This window comes from Psammomys obesus, unplaced genomic scaffold, assembly GCF_907164565.1.
Source record: "Psammomys obesus unplaced genomic scaffold, mPsaObe1.curated_primary_1811, whole genome shotgun sequence".
NCBI lineage: Eukaryota > Metazoa > Chordata > Mammalia > Rodentia > Muridae > Psammomys > Psammomys obesus.
In genome coordinates this window covers 9,981,890-10,001,378 of record NW_026592732.1, presented here as the reverse complement: position 1 = coordinate 10,001,378, position 19,489 = coordinate 9,981,890, and the positions used below count along the sequence as shown (strand labels likewise).

The following is a 19,489-nucleotide window of genomic DNA, read 5'->3' as shown; positions in this document are numbered from 1 at the left end:
TTCTCTGACTCACATACGTGCCTGGTACCTGCAGAGGTCAGAAGAAGCAATGGGATTTCTTGGAACTGGAGTCACAGATGGCTGTGACCTGCCAAGCGGGTGCTGGTAACCGAAGCCAGGTCCTCTGTGAGAGCAACAGTGCTCTTAACTGCTGAGCCACCTCTCCAGCCCCACCCCTGAGAGAATTTTTAGTACCCCTGGGTGAAATCTGAGGTGGTTGGGGTGTCCACAAGTCTGGCAAGAGCGTTAGGGAAGCCTTGGTCTGTGACAGTCTTCTCCATGCTCTGTTGCCCACTTGTTGGTAATGCTGAAGCAACGTCCACCACTTGCTCCAGCGCTGGTTTAAAGCCACACCGAGAAGACATGGGGGTGAGCCTGACTGACAGGGAGCTGCCAGACCTTAGAGCCCCCAGGGCCAAGCACTGCTCTCCTCCGGCCTCTGGGATGCCTCATCAAGCTGCTGGCATTAAAAAGCAGAAGTATACCTTCCCCTTCACAAAGTCCTTTCAGAACAAAAGAGGAACTGCAAATGTCAAAGGCATGCAGGCCCACCTCTTCTCCGTGTCCTAGGAAAGGGCAACCCAGCCAGCGCAGAGACGGTTGTGTTGCTCCCATTGGAGTATCTCTAGGCCAGGTTTTATACAAATTTCTCTTCCTCTGGTCAGAGTAGCCTCAAAATAATAGGTTTTGAATAAGAAAACAACTATTTTTTTTTCTGTTTAATCTTAATAATAGGGTATTTCAGGTTTGTCTAATGAAAGCCAGACACTGATGTAATCAAACACCAGTTTTTGTGCAGAAAGAAACAGTGAAATAACGTAGGGCCTTGTCTAAATACGACTCATAAATGATGGCAGCTAAATGGGAAAAAATAGCAATAACCTTTTAAAACATTAATTTACACTTTTATTGGAATGCAAAGGGTCTCTAGTGTTTGAAAGCAGGCATTGTAGCTCTCTTTGATTTCAATAGAGCCATGGCTTGAATACAACTCAGCAGGGTGTGTGTTTTCTAAAGTTGGGCCATTAGCAGAGTGTTCACCATCATTCGCCAGTAAGTCTTTATTTGGCAAAGTTTAAAACTGCTGACAAATGGGATTCTTCCTGTAGCCAGATAAAATGGTTCAACTAAATATTCCTAATTGCAAAAACCTTCCAGGGAAGTCAAGAAGAGAAGACATGGACGGTCAGTTCTCCAACAAGAAACAGAAACCCATGTCAGTCCTTGGTCATCTCACTCTTACCAAATATCATTATGGGTTTTAGGTTGTTGAGACTGTGAGACTATTTACAAGGATATATGGTCTTCTCCAAAGCTGCAGGGATTTTTCTTTTTAAATCTGGACAAATACGAGTCAGTAATTGCTTCTACATTTGGTTTGCAGGTTTCTGTGGGTGTCAGAAACTTGCCTTCACTATTCTAATCTGACCCCGTCGAAAGACAAAGAAATGGGGAAGGTTGCTACTCAAAATTCTAGTATTTGGAGGCAGTAGCTTAGTCGGTGCAGTGCTTGGTCTGCGAGAGTGAAGATATGAGTTCCCCCGTGCCCATGTAAAAAGCCTGGTGTGGCAGTGTGGACCTGTAATCTCAGAGCTAGAGAGTCAGGCACAGGAGGATCCCCAGGGATTACTGGCCAGCCTCAGCTTCAGTGAGAGGCCCTGTCTCAAAAAGTAAGATGGAGAAGAGATCAAGAAAGACAATATCTGTATCTGGCTTTCACATGCACAGGTATACACACACACACACACACACACACACACACACACACACACACACATACACACCACGCTTCAATCATTGTTTCCTTGTATAGATTTTGTGCTTTTTTAGTCTCAAAGAGTGAGCATAGAGATTGCTTTCAAACTGGGGAGGAAGCTAACTTCCCATCATTTAATCATAATCTCCAGATCCCTGTTGCTCCTCTAAGTACCACTCCTCTCTTGGACTACATTTCTGGGGGCCAGGGGGGGTTATTCTGTGAGCCTTACTGTCTAATCACAGTTGTGGAAATATGAGGCTGTCTTGCAACGAGGCAGTTTCTACTACTGTACTAACAAATTTTACTTCATGTGCCTCAATTCAGTGTCCAAAGGTGTTAGCACAACTGTGTAGTGCATAGCACCCTGGACTTCTTGTGAAGGAGGGCTGGACAAGACTGAAGGAAGAAGACAGTGGGTGAAACGATGGGCTCCTGAGGCCTGAGTGGCTCCAGGGATGAGGGGCTGCGTGAAAATGTGTGGGTGCTGCCAGCCCCAGTGCTACAGTTTCTTACCAAGCTGGTGAAGGAACCAGTCTCAGGAATATGCTACCAGGTGGGTGTTGCCAAACATCTACAAGGGTCCCAAATTACACCCAACAATTGTACACAAACCCAGAGACAAAACCTCATAGTGTCAAGTAGGACATTTACGGAGAAAGAGACAGTGCCCACGGTGCAGGAATGGGAACACAGTGAGTGCTGGGTGAGTCCTCCAGGAAGCCAAGAACAGTGAATAAAAAAGAGGAAGGATATAGGCTCGAGAGTAAGCAGTCAGACAGCGGGTTCCAGCCGGCAATTCATGCAGGAATTAATCAAGACAGTTCCATAGATTTGAAGTCCTAAGTCTCTTCACCATTCTGCAGATATTGGTCTGATAAGACCTGAGTGTCCCTGGGCCTGGGAGTGTATCTCAGTGGCAGCATGCATAAAGCCTTGGCCTCCCACAGAGCCACTCACACCTGATCTTGAGTGTCCCCAAAGGCCCATGTGTTAGAAGTTTGGTCCCCAATTATTGTCAGATGATAGAACCTAGTGGGAGGTTTTTTTTTGGTCTCTGAGGAGAAATGTCCTCAAAGGGAACTGTGCAATTCCAATCTCCCTCTCTGTCTCTTTTGCTTCTGAAGCCATGAGGAGCACAGTCTAGCAGTGCCATCCAGTGCTCCCACAATAAGACTGAACGTCCCATCTGGACCGAAATGTCTCAAACCATTTTTTCTCAATGAAAAAATGGACCAGTTCAGTTATTTGTTATAGCAACGGAAAGCAGACTAACACAATCTCTACTCCCTTCCAAGAACTTGATCTTAGGAGCAGAAACATAGTGCCTATTAGCTGACGAATAGCCATTTTCATTGTGGATGGTAATCAGAATAACAGACTGATTCTCAGTGTTACATGTTGCCTATTTGGGATCATCCAATGGGCTTATGAGAGGAAGGCTTCTTCCCTACAAATTTTCAGAAGAAATTCTGTGTATGTCAACTGGAACTTTGAATGTGAAATCATCCCAAAGCTTGGGTATTTGAGCACTTGCTCTCCACCTGGCGGGGTTGTCTGGGAAGGCTATAGACTCATTAGGAGGAGGAGGGGCTTCTCTAGAGGAGGAAGCTCTTGTAACTCAGCCCTACTTCCTATTTATTTCTTCTTCCTGAATGCATATGCTTCATGGCCAGGCGGCCTCTTGCTCCTGCTACTGCCCCTCTGCTGCCCCTCTGCTGCCAGCTGCCCTGTCTTTCATGTCATATTGGGCTGTGTCCCCTGGAACTGTAAATAAAGTACATCTCCCCTGAGTTGCTCTTGTCAGAGTATTGCAGTAACAAGAAAGTAGCTTTGGCATAACTGTTTCCGTGGTTCAACCCCAATTCTTCAAGCCTGTGAGATGTGTTTCTTTCCCCTAAAGCATATGGTGGCACATGCCTCTAAGCCCAGCACCTCAGAGGCAAAGCCAGGCTGTCTGACAGAATGAGACCCTATCTCAAAAAACAAGAAAAACAAAGACCCCAAAACAGCCCCATTGCCCATTTTTTCCCCTTGAAATTGATGTGGGAAGGCAGAGCGTAATTCAGAGTAAAGGGTGCCCTTGCTGACTCTCAGTACAAGGCATTCCTTTGATTACATCATTTCACAGTGCTCTACTAACTATGTTCATAACAGCCCTTGACATTCTTGCGGCATATGATACAAATGATTTTCAAGAAATCTGAACATTCATTCTCTCACTGGATCCTTAAAGCAGGTCTGAGAATTGGGGAAATGGTCGTTATCATCCTCATTTTCAGCATACTTCAGTAGAAGCTTGGTGATGACATGTCCTGTCCAGGACCAGGATAGGAATCCAACTTTGGCCAGAACAAGGCCCTGTTTCCTGTTTTGTCCCTGGAGACCTTGAGTGAGACCAGGAGCAACCGAACAGCTACCATCTCATTGCTAAACCCTGCACCAACTTGTGGACAATAGTTTCATTAATTGCTCAAGATCTTTGGATGTGAACCAAGTACTATCCTATCTCTGCAGAATCTCTACAGAAACATTTTTCTCTCTTTACTCCTCCTCACTCACATATGGAGATATTGACAGTGACAGGCCAGATATCATCATGCTGTCTTGAGGTGTTTTTTTTTTTTTTGGGGGGGGGGAGATGAGAAGCATATGATAAGGCTGGGAATTTTCAACGGCCTGGCACAGTGGAAGGAACGCTTGTCTATGGGAGTCAGGACACGTGGGCTCTGGTTGTGTCTCTTCCATTTGTTACCTGCATAACCTGTCTTTTGTTACTTTCAGTCCTCCAACACCTAGTCTTTGAGCAAATAAATGGGACTAGCATGATAAAATCATGATGTGTAAGGGCTTTTAAAACTGTGTGCTTTCATGGAAATGGGAAAGATAGTCATTAGAGCAAGCAGTTTGTCATACACAGACATGCTGATATGCTTTTTAATCACATAAATTATATTTTCAGTGCATTCTCTTTACATCATTGAGAGAGGAGAAGTTTGGATGTGTTAGAGACTGCCTCATACAAGGATTGGCACAAGTTTTGGGCTATGATCTGCAGACGGGGCTGCAGAGTGAGACCTGTTTTAAAAAGCATTTATAGAATATTCACTTAAGATTTAGCATCAAATTCATTGTGGTGCCATATAATTTTAAACTCACAGTATCTGGCTCATTATAAGTATAAAACTTAAAGACAATTGCAATAACTAAGTATTTACATTTACAACCAAAAAGACACTAGAATCCATACTATAAAACGAACCTTTTTTTTTAAAGTACTTTCTGTCCAATAAAATGTTCTATAAAATTATTATCCCCAGGTAGTCTCAAATCTCAGAATACTCATTTATGGGTTTATTTTACATGGCAGGAGATATGAGAAGGCTTCACAGGACTGTGAAATAAAAGTTTGGAGAAATAAAAGTTGATGGTATGACCGTATGTGTTTATTTTACAATTCTTACATTTAATAGTTCTCTCATTCTCTATCCCCAAATTCATAGTAGCCTTAGGAAATGATCCATGAATGCATTAACACTCCTCCTCTATTTGGGTTTGTATAAACTTTTGTTAGCTTCTACAAAAAAATGATTTATTAACCAGAAAAAGATTTATTTTGTTTTGGATTATGTGCATATGCGTGTGTCTCTGTGTAGTATGTGAAGTGACCTTGGAGGCCAAAGGGGGGCACCAGATATCCTGGAGATGGAGTTACATGCATGCTGGGAACTACCTCAGGGCTTTCCAAAGAGCAGCAGATGCTCTTCCCCACTGAACCATCTCTGCAGCCTCAACAGTGTCATTTTAAAAGGAAAACCACAGATATGGTTTATGCTTCTCATGGTTCAAGTAAGAATCTTTTGGGTTCAACTTCTCCGTTAGTAAAAACTGTTTTAGGTTTAAAATTTTTGTTTATCTTTTCCACATCCGAGAAGTAGGAGAGCCAGTCAAGATTTGGTCTCCTGTTTCTTGGTTTTGCTTAAACTATTTATGAGTAAGTATGCACCCAAGTAAACTGGTTGCCAGAGGGGAGAAAAGAAGCTTAGAGATGAAGCAGGTTTTTGCACTCTAGTCTCATTGCCAAATTTATCATGCACATATTCTGGGGCTGTTGTTGGCTACAAGTAAAATGTGTCCTTGAGGTGCTTGTGTCTTACATCTTGAAGAGAGCTTTGCTTTTGCTGCAGGATCCAGAGGAGACGGGCCTGGTGCACTCCGTCATGTCACCTGCCACTCACAGAACACTGTGAAGGGCTCAAAGCACAAGAAAGATGAGGAGTAAATGCTGAGTGTTTATCTCCAGCATTCCAGAGAAAAACAGCTCTGCTCCTAAGGCTGCTGCTGCACATTCATCTTGCCGCACAGCCGTGATGAGCATGCCTCATCTATCATGCCCAGGCACGTTAAAAGGAACTTTCTTCTCCTGCTCCTTTCTCCCCTGAATATGTAATTATGAAGAACAAATCATGTCCCTGTTACTTTCTTCCTTCAGTCTTACTGGGCTTGGCCTGTCTGTCTCCTGTGGACATAAAGAGTTGTTCTATTCATTCACATCAATGATTTTCTTTGCGGGTTTGTTACAGATGAAACAGAGGGGCTGGTCTTTTTAGGAATGTAGCCCTGAAGTTTTCTAAGAGTATTTCAGGGCAAAACATCATCCCTCTGAAGTACATGCAAAAAACTCAACAGGAGCCTCTTAACAGGATGCATGGGGCACAAAGCATCAGTGCCGAATGAGATCCTTTTTCCAGAAGGTCCTGAAGATGCCAGTTCTTACTCTGAGTTGAGGGTGTATACAATACTATACTTGAATACTTTTTTGTTGTTTAATAATTGTTATCAACAATACAGGGATCAGACTTGAAATACAAACTGCCCTTCTTGTATGAGAAATCCTACAATTCTTAATACATGCACACTTTAGCAGGTAGGAAAAGGTGGAAAACTGTTTGTCTATGTATGTGTTTCTGTCTGTCTGTGTGTATGTGCACATGCACATGTGAGACATGATAGGTTATTGTTATGAAGCAGTTTGAAAAGCAAACACTGAAAGAGTTGGAACCAACCTTTAAGTCCACCTACATTGTTATGAACGGGATTCTCTCCCCACGCCTGTGGAACATGGATGTGGAGCTGGGTTTTGAATTCAGATCTTACAGTAGGCCTAACTCTTGGAGCAGGGCATCTCAATTTTTTCCCCTTTAGAGTCTTCCTCTTGAATACTCCAGTGGTGGTCCTTCAGCATGTTCACCTTGACACTGTGACATTGTCTTGACAATGGTATCACAGGAGATCCTCAAATTGAAGGGCAAAGTTTTCCTCCGTGCTGCTTTTGTGTGTGTCAGTTTGCTGTGTCCTTTTTTTTGTGCCCCTGCATCACCACTGTTCTCTCCCTTTGTGTCACCTTTGCTTTGCCTGTCTTTATCTCTGTCTTTATCTGTACCTCTGCCATGGCTTTAGCGGTTACCTTTATGCAAATAACCCTCAAGGCATTACAAGGCCATCTTCTAAGTTGTTTATCACTTCTCTGACTTCTTCCTGTGGATGTTTTGTTCCTTCCCACTACCACACACCAAAAGCAATTAGGCCCCTGTCGAAACACCTTTCTGCTTTGCCTTATCATCAGCAATGAGGAAATATACATCATTGGCACCATAGCAGTCTTCTCTCTTTCTCACTATTCCGCTGTTCAATCAGTAGATTATTGTTGAGTCTCTTCTATGTGGGGAGAGTGGGATCCAAATATAAAATATGAGCTTTCAGAAAGCTCAGAGATAATGCCAGACACACAGCAATTGGACCACCACACCGTGCTCTAATAGGAGACTTTATGAGATTCTATCAGAGAATATGGAAAGGATGCCTAACCCAGACCAGTGTCCGGGGTAGGGGCGGGGTAGGGGGTTGAAGGCACCAGGGGATTTCTGGTTAGAGATAGCACTCAGCTTGGAATCTCAGAGTTGGATGGGTGTTCTTTGGTTAGGGGAGGAACAGCGGCTTCAATATTTCATGTGGAATCAGCAACAAGACACAAATGAGGATAAACAGTTTGGAAGCCAAGGATATACTCAGGATGACTACAGCACAAAGAGTTAGGGTGTGTACATACTCCCGGCAGCCACACCCAGAGCCTAAAGGCCTTAGAATCATCCATAATGGGCCATAGACCTCACCCTATGCAAGCCATATAAAGCCAGAAAACGTAGCTGCCAGGTGTCCCCCAGGTCTCCGCTCAGCTACTTCCAAAGTTCAGGCCTGTTATGCACTTGAAGGACCTCTAGGTAACCCTGCCTCCCAATGCCCAGGCTCTCTCCCCCTCTCATCTATTCCGTCTCTGGTTACAACATATTCTGAAAGTGTTCTTGCTTACCAACATCATCTGTGAGTGGCTGGAAAATGGGGGTTCTTAGGCCCCTTCCTAGGCTGACTGCACCCCACAAAGCACCCTGTGTTTCAGGCTTGATTGCCAGGATGTGGAGCTTTGAGGAGGAGTTGGAACCTTTAGGAGGTAGGGGATCCTAGGAAGTTTTCAGGTCACTGTGTGGTGTGCCCCTGAAAGGGGAGAGAGGGCGCACTATCCCATCTACTCCAAACCTGGTCTGCCACCAATAGGCCAGAGCAACAGGCCCAACTGGTCATGGACTGAAATGTGAATCTTTTCTGTTCATAAGTTGATTATCTCAGGCATTTACTACAGCATCAGAAAGCTGACTAATAAGAAAATGGTGCCCTAGGAATGAATGGGTACTTCGCTCTTGTTATTTACTTGGGAATATAGGAAACACCTTTGGGATTGGTTTAAAAGAAGAATTTGAGAAAAGAATGGAGAGGCTGATTAGAAAACTCCTGGAATGTTGTCTGCAGAACTTAACATGATTCTGGGAGGAGTCACAGGCCAGAATGCTGATGAGAATGAAGGTACTTGAAGTCCTCCAAATGTGGTTTCAGAAGAAAGGGAAATTCTTTTAGAATTCTCACTAGAACCTATGCTTGTTACTTCGCAGTGAAGTCTGAATGTATGCTTGTCCTCATCCTGAGACTTTGTGAAAGGCTGAGCTGAAGTGGGATAGATGAGTGTCTTATGAAGGACATTTTAAGACAAGGAATTACTCAAATGTGGCATGGCCATCACTGGATGCTTTAAGCCAAGTTTACAGTGAGAATCAGGGTCTTGAAGAAGCAGTACATAAAAGTCTGAAAAGCCCTGAGTTTTGGCTAGAAAAGGAGCTTGCATAGAGTTTCAGCAAAGAATGGTGCTATTGCCACCACCAGCCCGGAAACAGAAAGCCACCTGGCCTGTCAGAGGCTCAAAAGTGTAGAAACACACATTTCTTTCAGAAGTGAGGAGTCAAGAAAAGAATCCTGGCTAGACACGGTGGTGCAAGATTTTATGCCAGCACTTGGGAGGCAGAGGCAGGGGGATGTCTGTGAGTTCCAGGACAGTTAGGGCTTCATAGCAAGGCCTTGTCTCAAAAAAACAAAACAAAACAAAAACCAAAAGCAGAGTCCTTTGGTTGTCCTGTCACCTATGACCACCTAGGTTAGGTTCCTCATGTTCAGCTGACAAGGCAGGCAGAGGTCAGTGACTCAAATGTACCCAGGGATTGTGTAGGCTGGTGACAGACCTTGGCATCATACACATGGTGCAGTTTTTTTATAGTCATACAGAAGGTGAGTGTTATGGAATCAGAGAAGTTTTTAGCAAGGTGTCATAGGAAGGCCTAGGGAACTAGGTAGTGTATTATGGGATCAAAATCCCAATAAGCAACCACTGACAGGGTGACACATTGGAGCTATCAGACTGGAGTCAAAAATAGAGTGGGGGGCCTCGGGAAACTACCGATGCCAACAAGGAAGAGAATCAGCCAGGAAGAGCTGCAGGCCTCATTTGGAGCTCATGTGGGTGGCAATTAGTAAAGGTAAAAGACAGGTCTGTCCCTGGAGCCTACATTCTGCCTGAGCGCATCCCAGATGCAGGAACCGAGTATTATAGGGCATACTCTCTGCCCTGCTTCCGCATTGTCTTGTGATGCCTGCATTTTGGACACCCTGTACCTGCCCATCTTGGTACCCTGCTGTACTTACAGTCTTGGGCAGTGTTGACACAGTTCAGACTCTGGGGTCTCTTGGGAATGGATGGAACACAGTGTGCATAGTAAGACAGACGTGGGATCCTGAAGACCAGGGCCTGAACACTATATTTTGGATTGCGTGGCCCCAGGGGTCCCAGTCAAATTGACAGCCCTCAGCACTACTAGGAGGCAAGAGAATGATTTAAAAAGCATCCATAGTGAAAAGTCTGTAGGTCTTTGGGATGTGGCTTTGAAGGACACTGTGGGACCCCGTCTTTACTCTGTTTTTCTTTCTTTCTCTTTCACTTCCAGGTCATTGTTTTCTCTCTTTTATGGGCTGCTGTAAAAGCTGGAAGTAACAGGAAACAAAACTCCAAAGAATATGAGCATATATTTTTTTCTCTGTAAGGTGAGCTCAGGTATTTGTTACAGTAATGAAAACCTGATTGACAGTCACTAAATCTGTGCCTGAACTTTACAAACCTTCAGTGATTTAAATTCAGATGAAAGTCTGAAAATCGTGGCTATAAAGCCGAGCTTCACTTTTGCCCCATCTGTGCTGAACACAAAGCTGCCACTGGCTCTTTGATACCCATTGAATAGACACCAAAATTCCCTCATCAAATTGCCATTCTTCTCATCCTAACAGGACACTTTTCTTTTTCACCACATGCTTGGCTCTCTGGTTTTGCCCTGCCTGGGGCATTTGTTCTGTTTGCCTTTATCTTAGCAATCTGTTAGGCTGACCTGAAATGCTGAAATGTATCCATCCTTTCTTGGAGAATCTTAAATATTCCCACAACTCCATCTTAGGTGGAGGAAATGACTGTGTATTGTAATCAGTAGTGGAAGAAGCTGGGCAGAGTGGCACACAACTCTTACCTCAGACACAGGTGGATCTCTGGGAGTTCAAGGCCAGCATGCTCTACACAGCAAGCTCCAGGCCAGAGATATGTAGAAAGACTCTGTCTTTTGGCATCAGATGTATTAAGTGAGGACATGACCACTTTAATGTATGGCTGAGGAGAAGGTTTTCATTATATTATAGATATAGGGGAGAGTGCTGCCAGAGGCATCTGGAAGAGTCCAGAGGGAGGAAAGAGAGTAGTAGACAACCATGGCCACTGGAATAGACCTGGAAGGGGGGTGAGAGAAGAAAGGGAGAAGAGGAAGAGAGAGAGACAGAGACAGAGAGAGACAGACAGATGGACACACACACACACAGAGCAAAGAGAGTGCATGGCCAAAATGGCAGGGTTATGTAGGAATGATAAGCTGGGGGGAAAGAAGCCCATGAGCTGGAGAGGTTTACAATAGGGGCGGGGTGAGAAGAGCCAGGATTCCAGCATGGACTCTGTGACAGGTATTTGAGTTGCTGAGAGTCTGGAGGTCAGCATTGCTTTGGTATGCTAATAGGCAGCACGGAGAGCCATTTGTCCTGAGTTTCACATACGTACATACATACATATATACATGTCACACATATATATGTAGACTCTCTCCATATATGTGTATATATGTACATATTTGTATATATATATAGACTTAACTGCATTTCCTTTGTAATATCTAACAAATTACTCTTATTTGCTTTGTATGCTGAATCTAAGAAAGAGTTTCATTAAAAAAAAAATACTTCAGCTTCAGCTTCCCAAATGTAGAGAAAACCAGTCAGTCAATTCAACTTCTGTCCAAATGTCTATGGCTTAAACTTGACAGTTCCTACAAGCACATGGCCACAAACGTTGCAGGTAAACAAACACACTCTCTCTCACCTCCCAGCTAAGCAGAAGGGAATGTGCGGTAAGCCAGGAACCTGTCTGTTCTTCTCCCGGGATCATATAAAATTCTTTTCAGTGTCTGATACATGAGCACGCTGAGCAGAGATATTCTTTAGAGTCACTTAGAGTAAAACAAGAAGGAACCCTGATGGGTCCGCAGGAACTTGCAATGTTTTCAGGTAAGAAAGACTCATGTTCACAGCATGCTGCCTGAGCCCAGGAAAGAGAGGAGCTTTTCTGGGAGAATACCAATGCAACTTAGTAATGCAGCCTCAACATATCAGGGCATTCTAGGTAACCAGCTCTTTTTTTTTAATTTTAATTTTTATATTAATTACAGTTTATTCATTTTGTATCCCAGCTGTAGCTCCTCCCTCATTCCCTGCCAATCCCACCCCCCGATCTCCTCCCATACCCCTCTCCGAGTCCACTGAGAGGGGAGGTCCTCCTCCCTTCCATCTGACCCTAGCTTATCAGGTTTCATCAGGAATGGCTGCATTGTCTTCCTCTGTGGCCTGATAAGGATGCTCCTCCTTCAGGGGGAGGTGATCAAAGAGCCAGCCACTGAGTTCATGTCAGAGACAGTCCCTGTTCCCCTTACTAGGTAATCCACTTGGATACTGAGCTGCCATGGGCTACATCTGTGCAGGGATTCTAGGTTATCTCTATGCATGTTCCTTGGTTGGAGTGTCAGTCTCAGAAAAGACTCCTGTGCCCAGATTTTTTGTTCTGTTGCTCTCCTTGTGGAGTTCCTGTCCCCTCCAGGTCTTTCATCTCCCCCTTCTTTCATAGGATTCCCTGTACTCTGCCCAAAGTTTGGCTATGAGTCTCAGCATCTGCTTTGATACACTGTTGGGTAGAGTCTTTCAGAGACCCTCTGTGGTAGGCTCCTGTCCTGTTTCCTGTTTTCTCCTTCTTCTGATGTCCATCCCATTTGTCTTTTTGAGTGAGGATTGATCATATTACCCGGGATCCTCTTTCTTGCTTAACTTCTTTAGGTGTACGGATTTTATTATGTTTATCCTATATTATATGTCTAATATCCACTTATAAGTGAGTATATAGCATGTTTGTCTTTCTGCTTCTGTGCTGCTCACTCAGGATGATCTTTTCTAGATCCCACCATTTGCCTGAAAATTTCATGATTTCCTTGTTTTTAATTGCTGAGTATGCTTGCTTCTGCAGCACATATACTAAAATTGGAACGATACAGAGAAGATTAACATGCCCCCTGAACAAGGTAACCAGCTCTTCACGACAAGCCCTCAAGACAAGCAGTTTGCTTGCCTTCTTCTCTCTCTCTCTCTCTGCCTGCTCATCAGAATTGCAGGTTGAATATAATCAGGGGAAACACATTCTCTCCAAAGGTGTAGGAACCAAGGAAGATGAGTTCACAGTAATTGACTGTCTCCCATGTAGCCCGAATGTAGGGGAGTTTCAGCCACTGATTCTCCCAGCAGGAGACAGAAAAATCAGAGGCAGCCTTGGAAAGCTTCCCTTGAAATTTAGACTCCTCTGGATTTTATGCTTCTGTTTTTAGATTTTTTTTTTTTTTTTTTTTTTTTTTTTTTTGCATGAGTTCACAATGAGTTTAGAACAACAAGACATTTCTTAGCCTCAAATGGAGTTTCCGTCCAGGCCTATGCTTTCCCTCCCTGGTCAGTATGTGTGGTGATGTTAGAGTATGCTGTGTATCACAAGGTTTGTGGATCCCAGCTGCCTGGATTTCAGTCTTCATCTCTGCTACGCGCATCACCTGGCTCCCTGTTAAGACAAACATGCCTGTATGGTCTTGCCTCTCTCTCATGTTTGATATATGGAGAGCCATGAGTTTCTTAGTACTACTTCTAATTTTCAGAAGTGTTACATTGAATATTAATAAACTTTTTGGAACCTGCTAAAATTTCTCACCAGAGGCAAGTGAAGTACAAGCTTTGTGTTTTAGTTTCTTCATCTATAAAGGAAAGCTAAAAATAGTAACCATATTGCTGAATTGCCTCAAGGAATAAGGGGGCAACTCACTCATAGTGTCTAGAACAACGCCTTTCAACAGACTTGAGCACAGCCTGTCACTTTCTTGACTTTGCACATCTGGTCTTCCCACACTAGCAGAGGCAAGACATAACACAGTGATCCCAATCTACTATAAGGAAGTCCATGAAGCACTACCTAGGGTGAACAGAGGCCTAGACCTGAAGTCCCCAATTCAGTAAGACTGGGTCGGGGGATGGCCTGACAGTCTGCATTTCTAACAAGCTTCCTCATACCCCACAGAGAACATAATTGCATGGCTTGAGATCAGGCCTTGGAGCCACACCAGTAACACATGTGTGATTACTCCTCAGCACATAGACTGCCAACATAGCTGTTCATACAAACATTCTCAGCCTCCACAGCTAGGTTCACTCTGTCCACTGCCAGCCCCCTTGTAGCCCTTCATCTGCACGTGGGGCTTTTCTCTAGGACCCATGGCATGTCTTACTTGCTTATGCTGACTCTGCAAACGAACACATAGGGTAACAGGGCAGAAGTCTCTGAGACACCTGACGGCAAAGTCTTTCCAGTGCTTTTTGGTGAGGAAGTATAGTATCTCAAGGAGCTCTCAGAATAGCTGCTTGATCCTGGGTATGTGCATGGAGTGGTTCAGGACAGTCACTCACAGTGCAGTCCTTTGGGGAAGAACAGAGCATACTTATTTGTTGGTGATTTAAGAGTACACATGACAACACAAGAACAGAAGAGAATGCTGAGCTGCACAGAGCACAGTTGAAGCAACTTAGAAGTCTCCTTGAAGAGAAGATGCTTTTGAGAAAACATGAGATAAGATGACCCTTCTTTGCTCCTGAGGTTTACTGTTATTCTCTGTGATATCCTAGCAGTGGTGACCCTGTGACCTTTTGGCACCTGGATTTAGGCTGCCAATAGCGTGTTGGATCCTGACCCTCCCTTTCTCACTGGGATCTCTATTCGATGGTGCTTAGGGGAAGCCTGCTGGCTTAGATGGGATTCCTGTTGGTAAGATGTATCTGCCACCATAGACTTCTATTTCATGAATAACATAATTAGAGAGATGATCTTCATCCAGCTCCCTCCCAAACGGTAGCCTCGGGTGGTCCTGCTTGTGTGTCAGAAGGGGTAGAGAACCTCATCAGATGGAGGATGGGAGGGCGGTCAGATTGAGGCAAAGGAAATGCTTCTGGGACTACCCACAGGATTCGGAGCAGCCTTCTAGTTGGTGCCTTAAGGCCTTTCTACTCTCAGAGCTCATGCATTTCTCAGAGCTCACTTTTACTTTCTTGTGTGTGGGGGAACATGCACAAACACACATGCATATGGTGTGGTTGACATCAGTCGTCTTCCTCAATTACTCTCCCCCAGGGCCTCTCATCAAATGCAGAACTTCCTAATTATGCCAGCGCTGCCTGGCCGGCAAGCGTCAGGCATCCCCGGTGCTGGGATTACTGGTAAACACTAATGCTAGGGATTGCACTCAGATCCTCATGCTTTGTGGCAAGGGCTTCCCAGCACGTCCTACCCTACCACTTGCTTCACAGCTTCACAGCACTTTACTAAGAAAACACTTGAGAACTCTGCCTAAGCAGAGCATTCTGGCCAGTAAGAGCAGTTGTTACCTTCCGTGCTGCCGTGCCTGCTCTTGTAGATCCAGTTGCTCAGTGACAGATGCTTACTGGCAGGTAGTGGCTTCTGTGAGCCAGGAGGAGAAAAAAAAAATCATAGAACCTCTACCTCACCCTGCTCTCTTCACCTCCCTCAACTCGCATCACGGAGCAAAGGCCTGGTGAATTAAATCCCGTCATAACATTTCTAGCCACAGCGCTAGGCAGAAGAACTGCAGGGGCAGGAGCGGCTGTTGTGGGGCACGTCAGGGCCAACCCTGCAGTGGCTCCTGTGTATCGAGAAAACCCTGTGCATAAACAAGGCTTGATGGGCAGAGAGAGCGAGTGCCTTTACTCCGCAATGTAAAACCTGCCGAGATCTAGGTTGTGCTGACAGCCTACCCCCAACCCCCACTGGTTCCTATTTCCAGCTCATTGAAGAATTGGCCCCATGCCTGTCTGCGACAGGAAATGCTTGTCCTTGGCTGACAGGCTTCGCTGCGGTCACACGGGGCTTCCATATGTGCTCAGGCTCTTCCTTGACCGCATAGAGGCGTTCATTTCCCTCTGACCTCTTGGGTGCTTTTCTCACCCTCGGCACCCCTTGGCTCATGCTTCTCCTCTGCCCGGGCCTCCCCCTCCTCCCCCCACACACTGAAGGTTCATTGAATTAGTCACTCGGACTTTCCACAGCTTAGCTGAAGGTCACTTACTATAACCGTCAGCCAGAGAAGAGGCACCTCTGAGGACAGCCTCGGCCTCCTTGAGAAGGAGGCGTGTTCCCACCCCTCGTATGGCTGCGTGTCATTTCCCTGAAGAAGAAAGAGACAAGAATGCCCTCCAAGCCATCGCTGAGGAGCTTAGCTGCCCGTGACAACTCATGCTCCCATCCCAACAGTGCGGGCAATTGCCTAAGCTTTCGGTGCCTCACTTTTTCCAACTTGAAAAACAAAGATACTCAGTTTCCACACAGGGGTGATTCGAGGACATATTAACCACTTTGGGAAAAACCACCTTAAGAGTTTAACCAGAGGAGGTGAAGGACAGTACTTGCCCAGAAATACCAAGATCAAATCACGGCAGTGGCTCTACTGATTTTGTTGGAATCAAGAAGCAAAGTATCAGTGAAGGAAGCCCATTTTCTTCACATCACGCTTTATCTCTGGGCTGGAACAGTATCATGAGGCAATACAAGCAAAACATAAGACACTCCTCAAGTTGCTGCTCCTTTGGCTCTGTGTCTGGCTTAGAGTGGTGGGTGGACTCTGTAATTACAGGGGCTGGTTGCAGAAGTCCCCAGCCATGTTCTGATTGCTGTCAAGGCAGAGAGCAACACAGGATGGCAGCAAGCAGCCGGCTGGCTGGGGACAGGATTTGATTTTTCCCATCAGTGCTTCCATGGTGCAGCTGAGGAAGAAAGTGCTACAAGGGCAGACCCTACAAGAGAAGACCAGAAGACAAGATCATTTTGTCTTGTAGTTCTTCAGAAGCTGGTGTTTGGAAAGTCCAAGGATGCCTCCAAACTCTAGGAGTGAATGGTTAAGGGCCACAGATACGGGGAGTATCGCTTGGAGAGCAGTAAGGGTCCATCTGTCTTAACCCCCTCTTGATATCCAAAGCAAGAATTTCCTCAACTATTTCACACCATGAGCCACAGATTTGACCATGAACCTACTCAGCTCCACCCCCTCAGTTTTGTCCGTCATCCCCACGGCTACCACTAGTGAGGTGGAGGTACAGTGTGTGGTGTGAGTTTTTATGACAAACCTTCTAGCGTTGCTAAAACACGGTCAGTCAGCCATCTCTTCTCATCCCTGTTCTTGTCAACCGGAAAAATAACATCCAGAATGTACTGATATAACTAAAAGCAGCTGCTTTTAAAATAATGCAAAATTTGATTCTGGGAAGTAATGGTATGTGTTTATGTCTACTTTCTCCTATCTCTGCGTCAACATCAGGTAGGTTGATTTTTTTACATAGATTAGGTAGAGGCACATGTACCTTGTGCATATGGTTCACAAAACACTGCAGTGACTAGAAAGAGTCTAAATAGGAAACCCCTTCGCATCTGTACACATGCTGTTTGTATCATCTGTGTTTATCAGTTTCTATAAACTCAGCACCTGATAATTTAAGGTTATCTCTCTTCCTCCATTCTTTCGCCTGAAAGTTACCTATTTTGAGCTCCAGAGAGGGAAGTCCCTAATTCTTGTCTCCCATCTCTCTATAACTCAGTTCAAGGAGAATTATCTATTGTGTTTCCAAGGCTGTGGTTTGGGTTTTCAAAAGAAGCATAAATTGCATTTCCTGTTTTCAAGGTAGCCAAGGCCTGTGGGGGAAGATGAACCTAAACAGAAAGTGCTTGCCTGAAATTATACGACAATCACTTAAAATGGATAAAACAGACAAAGAATGGATGCAGAGAGACAAGCTGTGGGTTGGTGAAAGCCAGTTCATTACCAAGGAAGGAGCCCTGATTCCTATAGTCTCGTTGGTAGGCATTGGTTTTCCTAACACGGTGGATAGTCTGGTTGTCTTTTTCCAGATTGGCTTTGTTCATCCTCAGCTGACTGGACCACCATACAGAGATGGACTCTGCCAGCACGAAGCTGCCTAGGTGGAACCATCTTTCCCAGCGTGATTTTGAGGAAATCTAGAGCAATCATGAATGTTCTCAAAGTTTAGTTTGTGGTGAAGCTGTCGGGGAGAATCCAGCACCTCCATGAGACTCTACTCTCAGGGCCTCTGGCAGCTACCCATGGGTAACAGAGACTGTTCATGACATCACAGCAAAGGTCCTTTGGCCACCTGGGGGAGGGCCCTAATTATGAAGTTTATACATATTTATTTATTTAGCATGCATGTATGTGTGTATATATGTGTATATGTGTATATGACTGTGTGTAGAAGCTAGAAAACGGCCCTTAGACCTTATTCCTCACTGTCCTGGCACTTGCCACCAGGCCCAAGGGTCCACCTGTCTCTGAATCACCAGTGCTGGGATTACAAGCACATGGCTAGATGCCGCACTTTTTCTTACACGAGTTTCTAGACTTCTGGGTACTCTTGCAAGCACCTTTCTGCCTGAGCTGACATCTCCCCTGCGCTGAAGTTTGTTCTTTAATTTCCCAGTGGAACTGACACCAGTCTGGTGCGGAGGGAGGCTGCCTGTGGAGAAGCAGTTGGCGGCACGGTGCCCGCAGCGCCGCTCTCCTTGTCTGCTCTAATTTACTACCCGAAGCACCAGAGCACCAGGTACAAAGAGCTCAGAGCAGAGAAGTGAGTGAGGCTCGATTCTCCCAGGCTTCTCCTTCAGGGATGGGAACAAGATTTGGCTTGTTAGGAGAATAAAGCCTGCTTTACGAGAATTGGTAACTGGTATGGGAAGAAAGTGTGAGAGTTCCGGCGGGAGGGTGTGCCTCTGACCCTTTTCAGTCACCTTGGGAGCGAAGTGCCTCTTTCTTTTCCTGTTTAGAAGGTGAAGGCCTGCTTCTTGCTTCTTACAATCCACAGATTTGGAAAATATTGATTTACATGGAATCCCTGAGGCTCTAGTGAAATTAATGTGATTTTCATAAATACAAGTTGTATCAGAGCTGTTGTCATAGAAACTGGAATGGAAAGAACAGCCAAAGCATGAGCAGGAGGAGAAACCTGTGGCCAGAGTTTGGGTTTGGACTGTTTTGCCTTTGACTCTTACAGCTACTGCCAAGTGCCTTCTTCCTGTCCTTCTTTTTGCTCAGTGGGTGAGCCTGGTCACCTACAGCCAGAGGAGGCCTCCAGAGCCATTCCCAGGCTAAGTCACTGTGAGGTCCTTACCTGGCCTCTCATGAAGCCATGCTTAGTTCCCAGCCATGTTGTCAGCTGTGCACCTTCAGGGAGCATCTTAACTACAGGAAGGGCTGGGCAAAGCCCCGGGCCAGCCCCATCTCTGCAGCGAACCTCAAAACCTGAACTGCTTCTAAGTTCCCAGAAGTGGTGGTGCTGAGGCTCTGAGCCGGAGCTCACTTCCTCCAGCGAGCGCCATATCATCTTTATTTGAAATAATATCGTCTTCTGGGTGTATTATAATTAATTGCACTGCATGTCGTGTTTGTTGCCTGGAATTCAATAAAGATGTATGTTTTAATAAGCTTTGTACTGCTCTTGCCTGCCACAGCATTTTTTTTCCCTATTGGAAGAAATCGATAAGTGCTTGCATGTCAAGTCAGCAGGAAGCCAGACAGCAATGGGGTCTTCAGAGCCTAAAAAGTCCTGGGCATG

At 45.2% G+C, this 19,489-nt stretch overlaps 1 protein-coding gene and 1 pseudogene across 1 annotated transcript in view; one reads left to right on the top strand and one right to left on the bottom strand.

Moving 5' to 3' along the window:
• Maml2 (mastermind like transcriptional coactivator 2) overlaps positions 1–19,489 on the bottom strand; it is a 323,871-nt gene that overhangs the window by 138,525 nt on the left and 165,857 nt on the right. The gene's annotated exons all lie outside the window — the stretch shown is intronic.
• LOC129683067 (U6 spliceosomal RNA) lies at positions 12,783–12,850 on the top strand (annotated as a pseudogene).